We start from the raw sequence: 11435 nt of genomic DNA on the forward strand, positions 1-11435 counted from the left end.
ACCAGACAAACTGTGAATCCTACAGTATCAAGAATTTACTCATTTATTCAATGACAATCATGTCATCATCTTCTGGAACATCATCATAACAATCCAATTCCTGAATTTCCTGGTGAATTTCTTGTGACTCCATTTCTTTCAGAATCAGTGACCAAATCTCTCATGTTTAGAAATAGCACTGTCTTTAAATGAGTACTTCTTGTCAAGGTAGCCTGCTCGCAGTGCATTTGCAATGCAACTGTCAGTGATTTTCTCCCATGAATTCTTCACCCAAGTCACAACTTCTTGCAGTTTAGGTTTCACAAAGTTTCCACGCTGATTTCTCTCCATTCTATTTTCAATGTAGTCATTAATTTCCATGCGCAAATTGTCTTTGAATGGCTTGTTGATTGCAATATCAAGAGTCTGGAGATAGGCCGTCATTCCTGCAGGAATCATTATCTGATCTATTTTTCTTTCGTGAAGAAATGTCTTCATGTCTTTAGCGTGGTGAGTGCTGGCTGCATCCCAGACTAGCAGACCTCTTTGGCTCCCTCGCATAACAAGCAGCAGCATTAAATCGACCCACTTTCTTATAACTGCTTGTGTGGCCCAGGCTTTTTCAGTTTCAAGAATAAAAACGCCCAAAACACGTTCAATCTTTTCCTTCTTACCCTTAGAAATGATTAAAGGTGGGATTTTAGTGCCATCCAGACAAATTGCCAAAATACAGGAAACACGTGCACTTTAGTAAGCAGTGGAGGGAATGTATGCTAAGGAGGCACCCCGCTGTTCAATTGTTGTTTGAGATGATTGGCCCATAAACACTGCAGTTTCATCCATAGCAATCATGTTGGAAAGATTGTATTTAGAGAAGTCAGCATCATCAATAAAGGACTTGAATGCAAGTGCTCGCTTAATAACTTGAGTATCTTCCAACCTAAACAATGTTTTAGATCTTCTTAAAGACAGTTCACTTTGCTGAAGGAAATTATCCAGCCAGTGTTGTGATGCTTTGAAGTCTTCAGGGGCTATGTCAAACTGTGGTGCCATTGCAAGGGCAAATTCTTGAACCTGAGCCCTATTCACAACCAAAGCCTTTGCTCTCCTGTCAACAACCCATTCACAGATCAGGTCTTCCAGCTCCGAAAATAATGGTTGCCGACCTGATCCACACTTGCGCTTTTTAGCATTTCCCTTGTCCACTTGTTCAATGAGGTTACCATACTCTGCTCGCCATTTTCGGACCAATCGGATACTCAACATATTCTCTTTGCAGAAAGCAGTAAGATTTTGGCCCCAAGAGTCTTCCACGATTCCTTTCTTGTACTCCACGGAGTAGCTTTTTCTTTTTGCGTCATTTCTAGGGGTAAAAAAAAAGGAATTGGGGTATCAAGGTGGGGGGAGGGGGATCACTCAAAATGACACAGGGGGGATCAGAGGGGGGAATCAAAATGGCACAGGAGAATCAGAGGGGTGATTACCATTTTAGTAACCCCTTTTGATCCTTCTGTGTCATTTTGATTGCACCCTCTGATCCTCCTGTGTCATTTTAAGTGATCCCCCTCCCCCCACCCCTGTGCCACTGAACACCTTCACCAGACATCCCCCCTACCCCTTTTTCAGACATTTACCCCCTGGGGCCTGCCTGGGGACTGTCACTGGGCTTGCTGGGGCCTGGATCTGGGCTGGAGCAGGGTCTGCCACTGACTGAGAACCTTCAGTCATCATGAAGGCGGCCACGAGCATCAGGTAGTGTCACCAGAGACAGACCAGCACTCACCACCTTCGCCGCGTCCCGTCCGCTCTAATCCTCCTGTTCTTCTACACGCATCTGCGAAAGTCTCCTCCTCTCTCCCGCCCCGCACTCACCGCTCACTCCGACCTCCGCTCTGCCTCCACACAGCAGTGACGTCAGGACTCCGCATAACGTCACTGGTTGCTAGATGCCAGTCGGAGCGGCCCTAGCGACCAGTTTACGGTAAATTAATTTTCATTCTGAGACAGAGCCTGGGGGCCTTATTTTCGGGGGATGCCTTATATTTCACTCAGAAGGAAACCTGTAAGTAGGTCTTATTTTCGGAGGATGTTTTATTTTCGGGGAAACACGGTATATGTTGTAGACATATTTAATTATGTGTTCTTTCTGTTTTGAAGTAAATATGTTAATATATTCACAAAATGTGTTATAATGTAGTTTCCTTTTATTTGACCATGAGAGTAAGCAAATTTTACATTAGGACACTAATAAGGCTTCTTTAGTAGATGCATCATTTATATATTATTGTATAACAACTCCCAAAGTTAACTGACTAAAAAAAAAACTATCTCAAAAATCCCAATTCTGTGGATTGGGAATTTGGGCAGAAATCAGCTGGCATGGCTTGTCTCTTCTCCAGGCAATGTGGGGAAAGCTTACTCATGTGTTTGCTGTGCGAGATAACATTTACTATATCATGCATGAAACACAATGAATCTATTGCTTCCAAACTAAAATGACCTTATGAGAATCACCTGTGTATATGAAGATTTTTATAAAATCACTTTCCTTCTTTTCAACTATCTGCATTTAAAACATAAACTAGCTTTAAAACAAAACAACAATAAATAAGTCATCCAGTAATAGTATATAGAAATTTTATAAATTAAATGTTAGTTTTCCATTAATAGATTTAATCAGTAGAGATTTCTCAAAGGGACATGAAATCCCAAATGTTGTCATTTGAAATACAACATTAATATGTTCAATAAGAATAAATAGTAAATTTCACCCTTTACCTGAGAAGTAGGAATGGCTTGATGAGGAGGGTGGGTATGTGCCAGAATTCAGTTTTAATTGTGTGAGCCTTTGCTATAAGTGACCACAATGAGGAGCACACTTTACTCCTGCTAACTTCAGCCATGGTTGGCTCATTATATTTCTTTCATACATGGCTGTTGGCAGAAGCAGACATAACATTTTAACATGCATTGAGCCTGCTTCAAGCATTTTAATTGGCTTAAAATAGTTGGTAGCATCTTTTACTGTATTAATTTATTGCTTCAGCTTCACTCAACTGAAACCTTTGCCAGATGGTAGTGCAACCACTGCATACAGAACAGGAGATTGAACGTGTTTATATGATGCAAATGCCTCTTTTTTATTAAGTATTCATGAACTTTCTCTTAATGATTATATTGAGAAAGTACCATGAAGGTTGAGATTCGTGCTTTGTGAAAATTAATAATCTAATTTTGCAAAAAGATAGTTTTGTTTGAAAGTGATAGAAAACATGGCTTTGGAGCAGATACTAACCATCATAAAGAAAAAATATCACTTCGATGGTTTTCTTTTGTTCAAATTCAATGAAATTCAAAAGCAGTAACCTTAAAATTAAACACCCCTCATAGCGTGGAATAAGAGAGCATAATGTTTGTTTATGCCTTAACATTAAAGCATTATATGTTTATTCATTTAGTTCTGGAAAACACACCATTCAGTAGTTATATAATAACTACAGGCCCAGTGCACGAAATTCATGCAAGGGGCTTGGCCCTTGCAGCCACGGCTTCATCTGGAAGGTCGTTCGGCTGTCTGGTCTAATTAGCATACTATGCTTTTATTATTATAGACTAGAGGCCCAGAGCACGAAATTCGTGCACAGGGGTGTGTGTCCCTCAACCCAGCCTACACCCTCTCCAATCTGGGACCCCTCGAGGGATGTCCAACTGCCTGTTTAGGCCCGATCACAGTGGGATTGGGCCTAAACGGGCAGTTGGACATCCCTCTCACAATCCAGGACTGTAGGCTCCCTACTGCTCACCTGCCTACCTTCCTGATTGCCCCTAACTGTTTCTGCCTGCCAGCCTGATCACCCCCTAACCACTCCCTTGCCAGCCTGATTGATGCCTAACTGTTCCCCTGCCAGCCTGGTCACCCCCAACTACCCTCCCCTGCAGGCCTGGTCACCCCTAACTGCCCTCCCCTGCCAGCCTGATTGCTCCTAACTACCCTCCCCTGCAGGCCTGGTCACCCCCAACTGCCCTCCCCTGCAGGCCTGGTCACCCCTAACTGCCCTCCCCTGCAGGCCTGGTCCCCACCAACTGCCCTCCCCTACAGTCCTGGTGCCCCCAACTGCCTTCCCCTACAGGCCTGGGTCCCCCCCAACTGCCCTTCCCTGCAGTCCCAGTCGCCCCCAACTTCCCTCCTCTGCCAGCCTGGTCCCTCCCAACTGCCCTCCCCTGCTGGCCATCTTGTGGCGGCCATCTTGTGTCCACATGGGGGTAGCCATCTTGTGTGTTGGAGTGATGGTCAATCTGCATATTATTCTTTTATTAGATAGGATAGTGTGATTCACTGTAGCATTAGCTTCACATCTTATATAATAATCTTATATAATAAAAGGTGAATATGCAAATTGTCCCCTCGACCAGGAGTTTGACCAGAAGTTCGACCAGGGGGTGAGGCTGGCCGGCCAACTGCCCGTGGGCCCTCCCCCGGCCAGCCCCACCCCCGATGCCCCTCACCCCGATCAGGGGTGGGGCCGGCCAGACCCCACCCATGCACGAATTCATGCATCGGGGCCTCTAGTTGTTCATATAAAAAATAGTAAGTTCTTCTCAGGTAAAACTTGACACTCCAAAATCTATTCTCTCTCTCTCTCTCTCTCTCTCTCTCTCTCTCTCTCTCTCTCTCTTTCACACACACATGAAGGGCACAAGAATAGCATTGAAGCTATTTTCAATTTTAATCAATCAAAATTTTGTAGCTTTTAGAATCTATTGCTCAAGCTACACATAAGCAAATTAAATGCAAATTATATTGGCAGTGCTTAAGGGAAGCAAACTGTGTACTCTTGAACACCTTTATTGCTGAAAACATATCTACCTATCATCACATGGGCAAAATATGGATTCAAAAATGATCTCTATACATATTTATAAGTTGTACCCAGATGGCCAGGGTCAAAACACTCCTGGCTGAAACGCTACCTAACTACTGCGAACATTTGTGTACTGTCTAACAATATGTGTCTTTATGATATGGTGCATTAACCGTGCATCGGGCATCACTGCTGGGATCTCTGCCTAGAGGCAGAAAGTTACCTCAAGATATTTGCTTATAGGTATTTCACCTGCAAGCCTTGCCTTGTCAGGGAAAAAAATAGGACACATCCTAGTAACAGAAATTAACTTCCAGGGGCCCAAAGAAACAAGAGAAGTTAAAGTTTATAAAAATGAATAATTTTCATTTAAGAATAATAGTGTGTTATTACATATAAATTACATTAAAACAAAAGCATAGATTTATTGAGGAGGATTTATATTATTAATAGAGAGAGAATGGGAGGGAGATAGAGAGGGAAAGAGGGCATTTATACATCTGAGAGAAGGTGTTTTACAAATTCATAATTGTCACAGGGTCATGATTTCAAACTAAACTTGACCTCTTTACTAGAGTTCACTTATTCTTGGTCAAGCATGACATGTTTTGAAGTAAAAAGCTTGTCAGACTTTGTCTTAATACTAAAAAAATCTAGTCATTCTTCTAATTAATATCACTTTTATGTTTTCAAATCCAAAGTGATTTATAAAGCAAAGAAAAAAAAAATGCACCCAATTAAACTATGCATTTTCCTTTTTCTTTCTGTTTCTGCTCTCTGCCAATAATGCTATCCTCCAAGTCTCAAGATTCTGAAATTCTTCCATCAAAGTATTTGAAAATAATTTTAAAAGTGTATATAGGTGTATACATTCTTTTGTTTTTCTACTAACACATATTGTTTTCAAGCTTCCCAATTTGTTCAGGTTTTGTAATATCCTGTTGGGCTACTAAGTGACAAAGAATTATGGCCCTATAATTCACAAAGTCTAGGTTTCACAAAATCAGTTTTGTGGTGTGTGTGTGTGTGTTAAAACAAAAGCAGGGTTTATTTTCCCACCAAATCCAAAATACATGTTCCAGCCAATGGATGAAGAGTAAATCAGGCCCCAATACTCTTGGTTAAATCAATTATAAATTTCTACAAGGAAAAAAAAAGTTTTGCTTTTTTTTTTTTTAAATGTTCCTAGGCGTTTAGGAACAGATGAAAAATTCCACATATTGAATAGTCTGTGTTTTTTTTTTACTGTGTTCAGATGTTCCCTCCATGTTGCCTCTTCTGTGCAGATGAGGTCTTGGTAATAGTTGTGCAACTGCACCAACAGTCCCATCTCCATGTCATTCAGTGATTTTATAATCTAGTACATCTGTATGCTTTCAATTTATAATGCTACAAGAAGAGCTGAAAAGCTCTGAATTAAATTCTTCAAACTTTGAGTGCCTACTGTTTGCTGGGCATAGATTGGGTACTGGGCAATGATTCTGCTGGTTCAGAAAAACATAAATGGTGTGACAGAGGCGAGTTTTCCTCCCAAGTGGCAGGAGGGTGTTTGCTGGGAATGAAGAGAACCAGTTTCTCCTCTACTTCTACTACCTGGGGTAGCTATGGAACTCAGGCCCTGGAAACAGATGCTGTGCCTCTTCTGACAGGTCCTGCAGTGGAAGAATCAAAACCAGTTTCTAAACAGCTGAGGAATTTGTTCCACAATCCTCATAGTGATATGTCTCCAAGGAGCTCTGAGTCAAGGGGTCAAATGTATGAAATCTCTACTGAAGTTCTCATGAAGATCACTATGTTGTGCAGAAGAAGTACACAGAGAAAAATGGTCCTCCCCTCTCAACCTGCACCATGAAAATGCACCAGTTGCTCCCTCCAAAGTGGAATGAAGGAGATGTTACTTGTCACACATGACCCAACCACTGTGTTCATGTAATGAACTTGACTGGAAAGGCTGGTAACTTCCACAGAGTAGAAGTTGGATTCCTGATTTTCAGGGTGGCCTTGATGGAGAGGATTATATGGGAGTCTATCTAGCTTATTAATGTGACTTTCTTTTTTTAAGAAAAATCATCTTTATTGTTGAAACTGCTACAGATGTCCCCTTTGTTTGTGGTTTCTTCCCCATTGATCTCTTCCACCCATACCCACTCCTCCCAGGCCTTCACCACACTATTGTCTATGTCTAAGGGTTATGCATATAAGTTCCTCAGTTAATCACTCCTCTCCTAACCCCAGACCCCTCCTTTCCTCTGAAATTAGTCAGTCTGTTCCATGCTTCTATGTCTCTGGATCTATTTTGTTTGTCAGTTTATTTTGTTCATTAGATTCCACAAATGAGTGAGATCGTGTGATACTTATCTTTTTCTGACTAGCTTATTTTGCTTAGAATAATACTCTCCAGGTCCATCCATGCTGTTGCAAATGGCGAGTTCTTTCTTTTTTATAGCTGTGTAGTATTCCCCTGTGTAAATGTACCACAGCCTTTATATCCACTCATCTGCTGATGGGCACTTGAGCTGTTTCCAAATCTTAGCTGTTAATGTAACTTTCATCACTCTGATGCCATCATCATCCACAAGGACTGAATGTGGAAATAAGAAGAAAACCACCAAACCAAATGCCAGGAGACAGAGCAGGGCAGGCAGGAGGACATACTGTTTAGTTGTATGAGGGCACAATCTCTGATCACTTGTAGGATCAAAGCCACCAACTCATTTACTTGTTCTACTGGAATGTAGCCTGTACTTTGGCACATGAGGGCACATGAGACAGGTGATGCTCTGCCGCCCGCACCAGGGCACATATGGGCACTGGGCAATGGCTTCTCCCTGTTCTGTTCATCCAGCATATCCTGTCATCTTTCTTTCACTTGTAGGAAGGAGGGCGAGCAGAGGTCAAATACTAGGACCCTATGGTCAGGATGTGCTGCCTGTGTCATGTCCTGATTCTTGGGTGCTGGGATCTGCCTGCACACAGTGCATAAGTGCTGATGGCAAGCTGGCCGAGACTGTGTGTTTTCTTGTAATCAATTCATTGAGCTATAATTTTTATAAAATAACGTGCACAGATTTGAAATTTATGGATCAATGTGTATTGACAAATATATGTCTTTATTTAAGTATCGCCTTAATCAAGACACAGAAATTTCCCATTATCTGAATTTTTTTATATACACTGAATCTATTTTTATCTGTTCCTCAACTCCAGGCAACTAGTAATTTGATATTTTTCATTAAATTTTAGTTCTGCCTGTTCAAAACTTAATGTTACCTGGAAACATACAGTGTACATTTTGTTGTGCTTCAAGCTTCTTTTACTCAACCAAATTATATTCGTCATGCATTAGAAAAGCAGTAGCTTTCTCCTTTTAATTGCTTGGTGGTATTCCATTGTATAAATTTATCCATTTACCTGAAGAGAGACAATTAGTCTTTTGACAATTTTTGGTTATATGATTAAAGCTTATGTGAACATTTCTGTACATGTATTTTCATTCCTTTGGGGAAGATACTTAGAAATGAAATTATTGGGTCATTTCTAGGTGTTTACCTTTATGAGGAAATGTCAAGCTGTTTTTCAAATTTTTATTATTTTATACTCTTACATCCTCTGATACATTTGATATTAACCATCCCTTTAATTTTAGACATTCTTGGGAGGCTCTGAAATTGCATCTCATTTCAATTTTAATTTCCCTAGAGATTAATCATGTCAAGTGTCTCTTCATTGGCCATTTATTCCTTTTTTAAAAGTCTTTAAGTAATTCTATGTGGTTATTGGATTATTTGCCATTTTGTTGATGATTTAAAGATATATATGCATCTTTATCTACCTATGTATCTATGTATATCTTGATATGTTATTCTGGATACAAGTTTTTATCACATATTTATAGGGCAGATATTGTACTGTTATATCCTTCTACTGTATAGGGCTCTTTTTCCTTTATATTAACAGTGTCTTTTAAAGAACAGTTTTTAATTTTGATAAGGTCTGATGCATTATTTCTGTTTCTTTCATTATTAGTGTTTTGTGTTCTACCTACTATATTCCCATTGTATTTTTTTCTTTATTGATTAAGGTATTACATATGTGTCCTTATCCTCCCATTGCTCCCCCACTCATGCCCTCGCCCTCCTGGTGTCTGTGTCCATTGGTTATGCTTATATGCATGCATACAAGTTTTTTGGTTGATTTCTCCCCCTTACCTCCACCCTCCCCTACCTTCCCTCTGAGGTTTGAGCATCTGATCGATGCTTCTCTGTATCTGGATCGAAGGAACCATTTGCAACAGCATGGATGGTCCTGGAGAGCATAATGCTAAGCAAAATAAGTCAGTCAAAGAAAGATAAATACCACATGATCTCACCCATTGTATTTCTTTTCTGGAACCTCTATAATTAATATGTGTTCCATCTAGACTTAATTTTTTTAATGATATGAGATCCTGGGCCAGATTTATTTATATTTGTTTACATAGGGTGGATATGCAGTTTGCTCATTACCATTTGATAAAGTCTAGCTTTTGCACATTAAATTAGCTTTGCACATTTGTTTAAAAAATAACTATGCATGTATGAGTTTATTCTGGATACCATTCTGTCCCATTAGTATATCTGTCTGTCCTTTCACCATTAGTACACTGTGGCTTTATTGAAAGTCTTCAAATCCAGTAGCAAATCCTTTCAAAATATTTCAGCTATATGTTTTAGAATGAGTTTGTCAATTAAAAATACACACACACACACACACACACAGACACACACACACACACAGCTGTTGAGGACTTTGAGTGGAAGATAGAAGGAAATAAACCTGTACCTAGGGCAGGCTAGCTCAAAAATCCAAAAAGGCTCAAGTGCACATGCTCAGTCCCTTTAAAATGTACATATATATCTCACAGATGTCACTCCTCTCACGATGCCTTTCAATGAAACTTGTCAAAAACAAATTGTATCTCTGGAACATCTCTAGGTCAGACCTCTCTGTTGCTTATTGGTTGCTTTGAGCTCTCAGGTTCCTTTAGACTCTCCTCCCTCTTGTGTCCCACACATTCATTCTCATTTCATCTTCATGCCAAAAATTAATAACTCATTTCTGGACTTACAAAACCTCAGCCCCAATTTAGATCATGATCCTAATATATATATATCTATATATTTCTTTCCTATATCTGTGGTACAGATATATATATATGTATGTATATATATATATATATATATATATATATATATATATATTAATGTACCACAGATATAGGAAAGAAATGTTCAAATCAGTTCTTAAACTCTGTTCTAGCTCCTTGATACTTTATAATGCAACATTTAAATATTTCATACTGTGCATCATAAAACCATTTCTGTTTCTGTATCTGGCCAAAATATGTATCCTTGGTATTTTTATTGCAACTTTTTTTTATCCTAAATATGTTAGTAGGGGGATAGAGGGAGTCAGGAGAGAATATCATATAGTTTTTGAGATGTTTATGCTTATTTTTAAAGCCCAAATAACTTGAGCATTTTCTTTTTACACTTTGTGCTCGGTCCACTTTTCATCTGCTCTACAAGTCTCAGCTACTGTCAGTGTTTCATATAAAGTATCAAATATTTATAAACAAAAATAACATGTTTTTCAAAAATTTCTGACAGCATCAATAACTGAGATAAACGGTATTTTCGTTCTTATTATTTTTTTCTTTTCCTTTTTCAGCTATTTATTCTAAACTCCTCACAGAGACAACCAGATACTCAAGGATTTTAGCTACAACACTGCAACCAAATCTCACCAATAATCTGTCCCAATTTTACGGCTCACCTGTTGTTATTATTGTTGTTGTTGTTTTTGCCTGTGGCTATCCAATTGCTCCAGTACCACTTGTTTTAAAGACTCTCTTTTCTGAGTTGAATTGCTTTTGCAATGTTGCCAAAAATAAGTTGGGCAGAACACATGATTTTTAGTTCAGTAAAACTATTCTGTAGTCTACTAAAATGGTAGATATATGTCATTATACATTTATCAAAACCCATAGAATATACAATAGCAACAGGGAACCTTAATGTAAACTATTTTAGAATGATAATTATGTGTCAATGTAGATTCATTGATTGTAACAAAACTGCTGCTCTCTTGAAAGATGTAGAGAGTGGGAAGGTTGTGCATATGTGGGACCAGGGGTGTATGGAAATTCTTTACTTTCTACTCAATTTTACTGTGTACCTAAAACTGCTCTAAAAATAGTCTATTAAAAAAATAAGGTGAGCATATTTGTGTGGCTCTATTTTACAGTTCTCTAGTTCTGTTCCATTGATCTATATATTTATCTCCATGGCAAAATGCCATTACCTAAATTATGTTAGCTATAGAACAAATTTTAAAATCTTAAATCATGATTAATATATAACTAATACTTTAAACAGAATGTTTAATAGACATTATGTACATCAACCTGATAATTCCTGGAGGTGATATACATAAACAGCGCATATATAAAAAAAACTTGTAATTTCTTGTCCTAATATTAGTCAATATTATCAGCATAATCTCATAGTATACCATTGGACAGATTACCCACAAGTAATAAAATGTCCAGATTGT

The 11435-nt window shown here is 38.9% G+C and overlaps 1 pseudogene across 1 annotated transcript; it reads right to left on the minus strand.

The window, feature by feature from the left end:
• Nucleotides 1–6520: 6520 nt before the first annotated feature.
• On the minus strand, nucleotides 6521–7689 carry LOC308251256 (transmembrane protein 106C-like; annotated as a pseudogene). The gene is made up of 2 exons: nucleotides 7388–7689; nucleotides 6521–6871 (listed from the first exon to the last, which is right to left on the minus strand). The product of its transcript is annotated as a transmembrane protein 106C-like (transcript).
• Between the last annotated feature and the right edge of the window lie 3746 nt (nucleotides 7690–11435).

Source organism: Plecotus auritus, assembly GCF_963455305.1.
Source record: "Plecotus auritus genome assembly, chromosome: 6".
Classification (NCBI taxonomy): Eukaryota; Metazoa; Chordata; class Mammalia; order Chiroptera; family Vespertilionidae; genus Plecotus; species Plecotus auritus.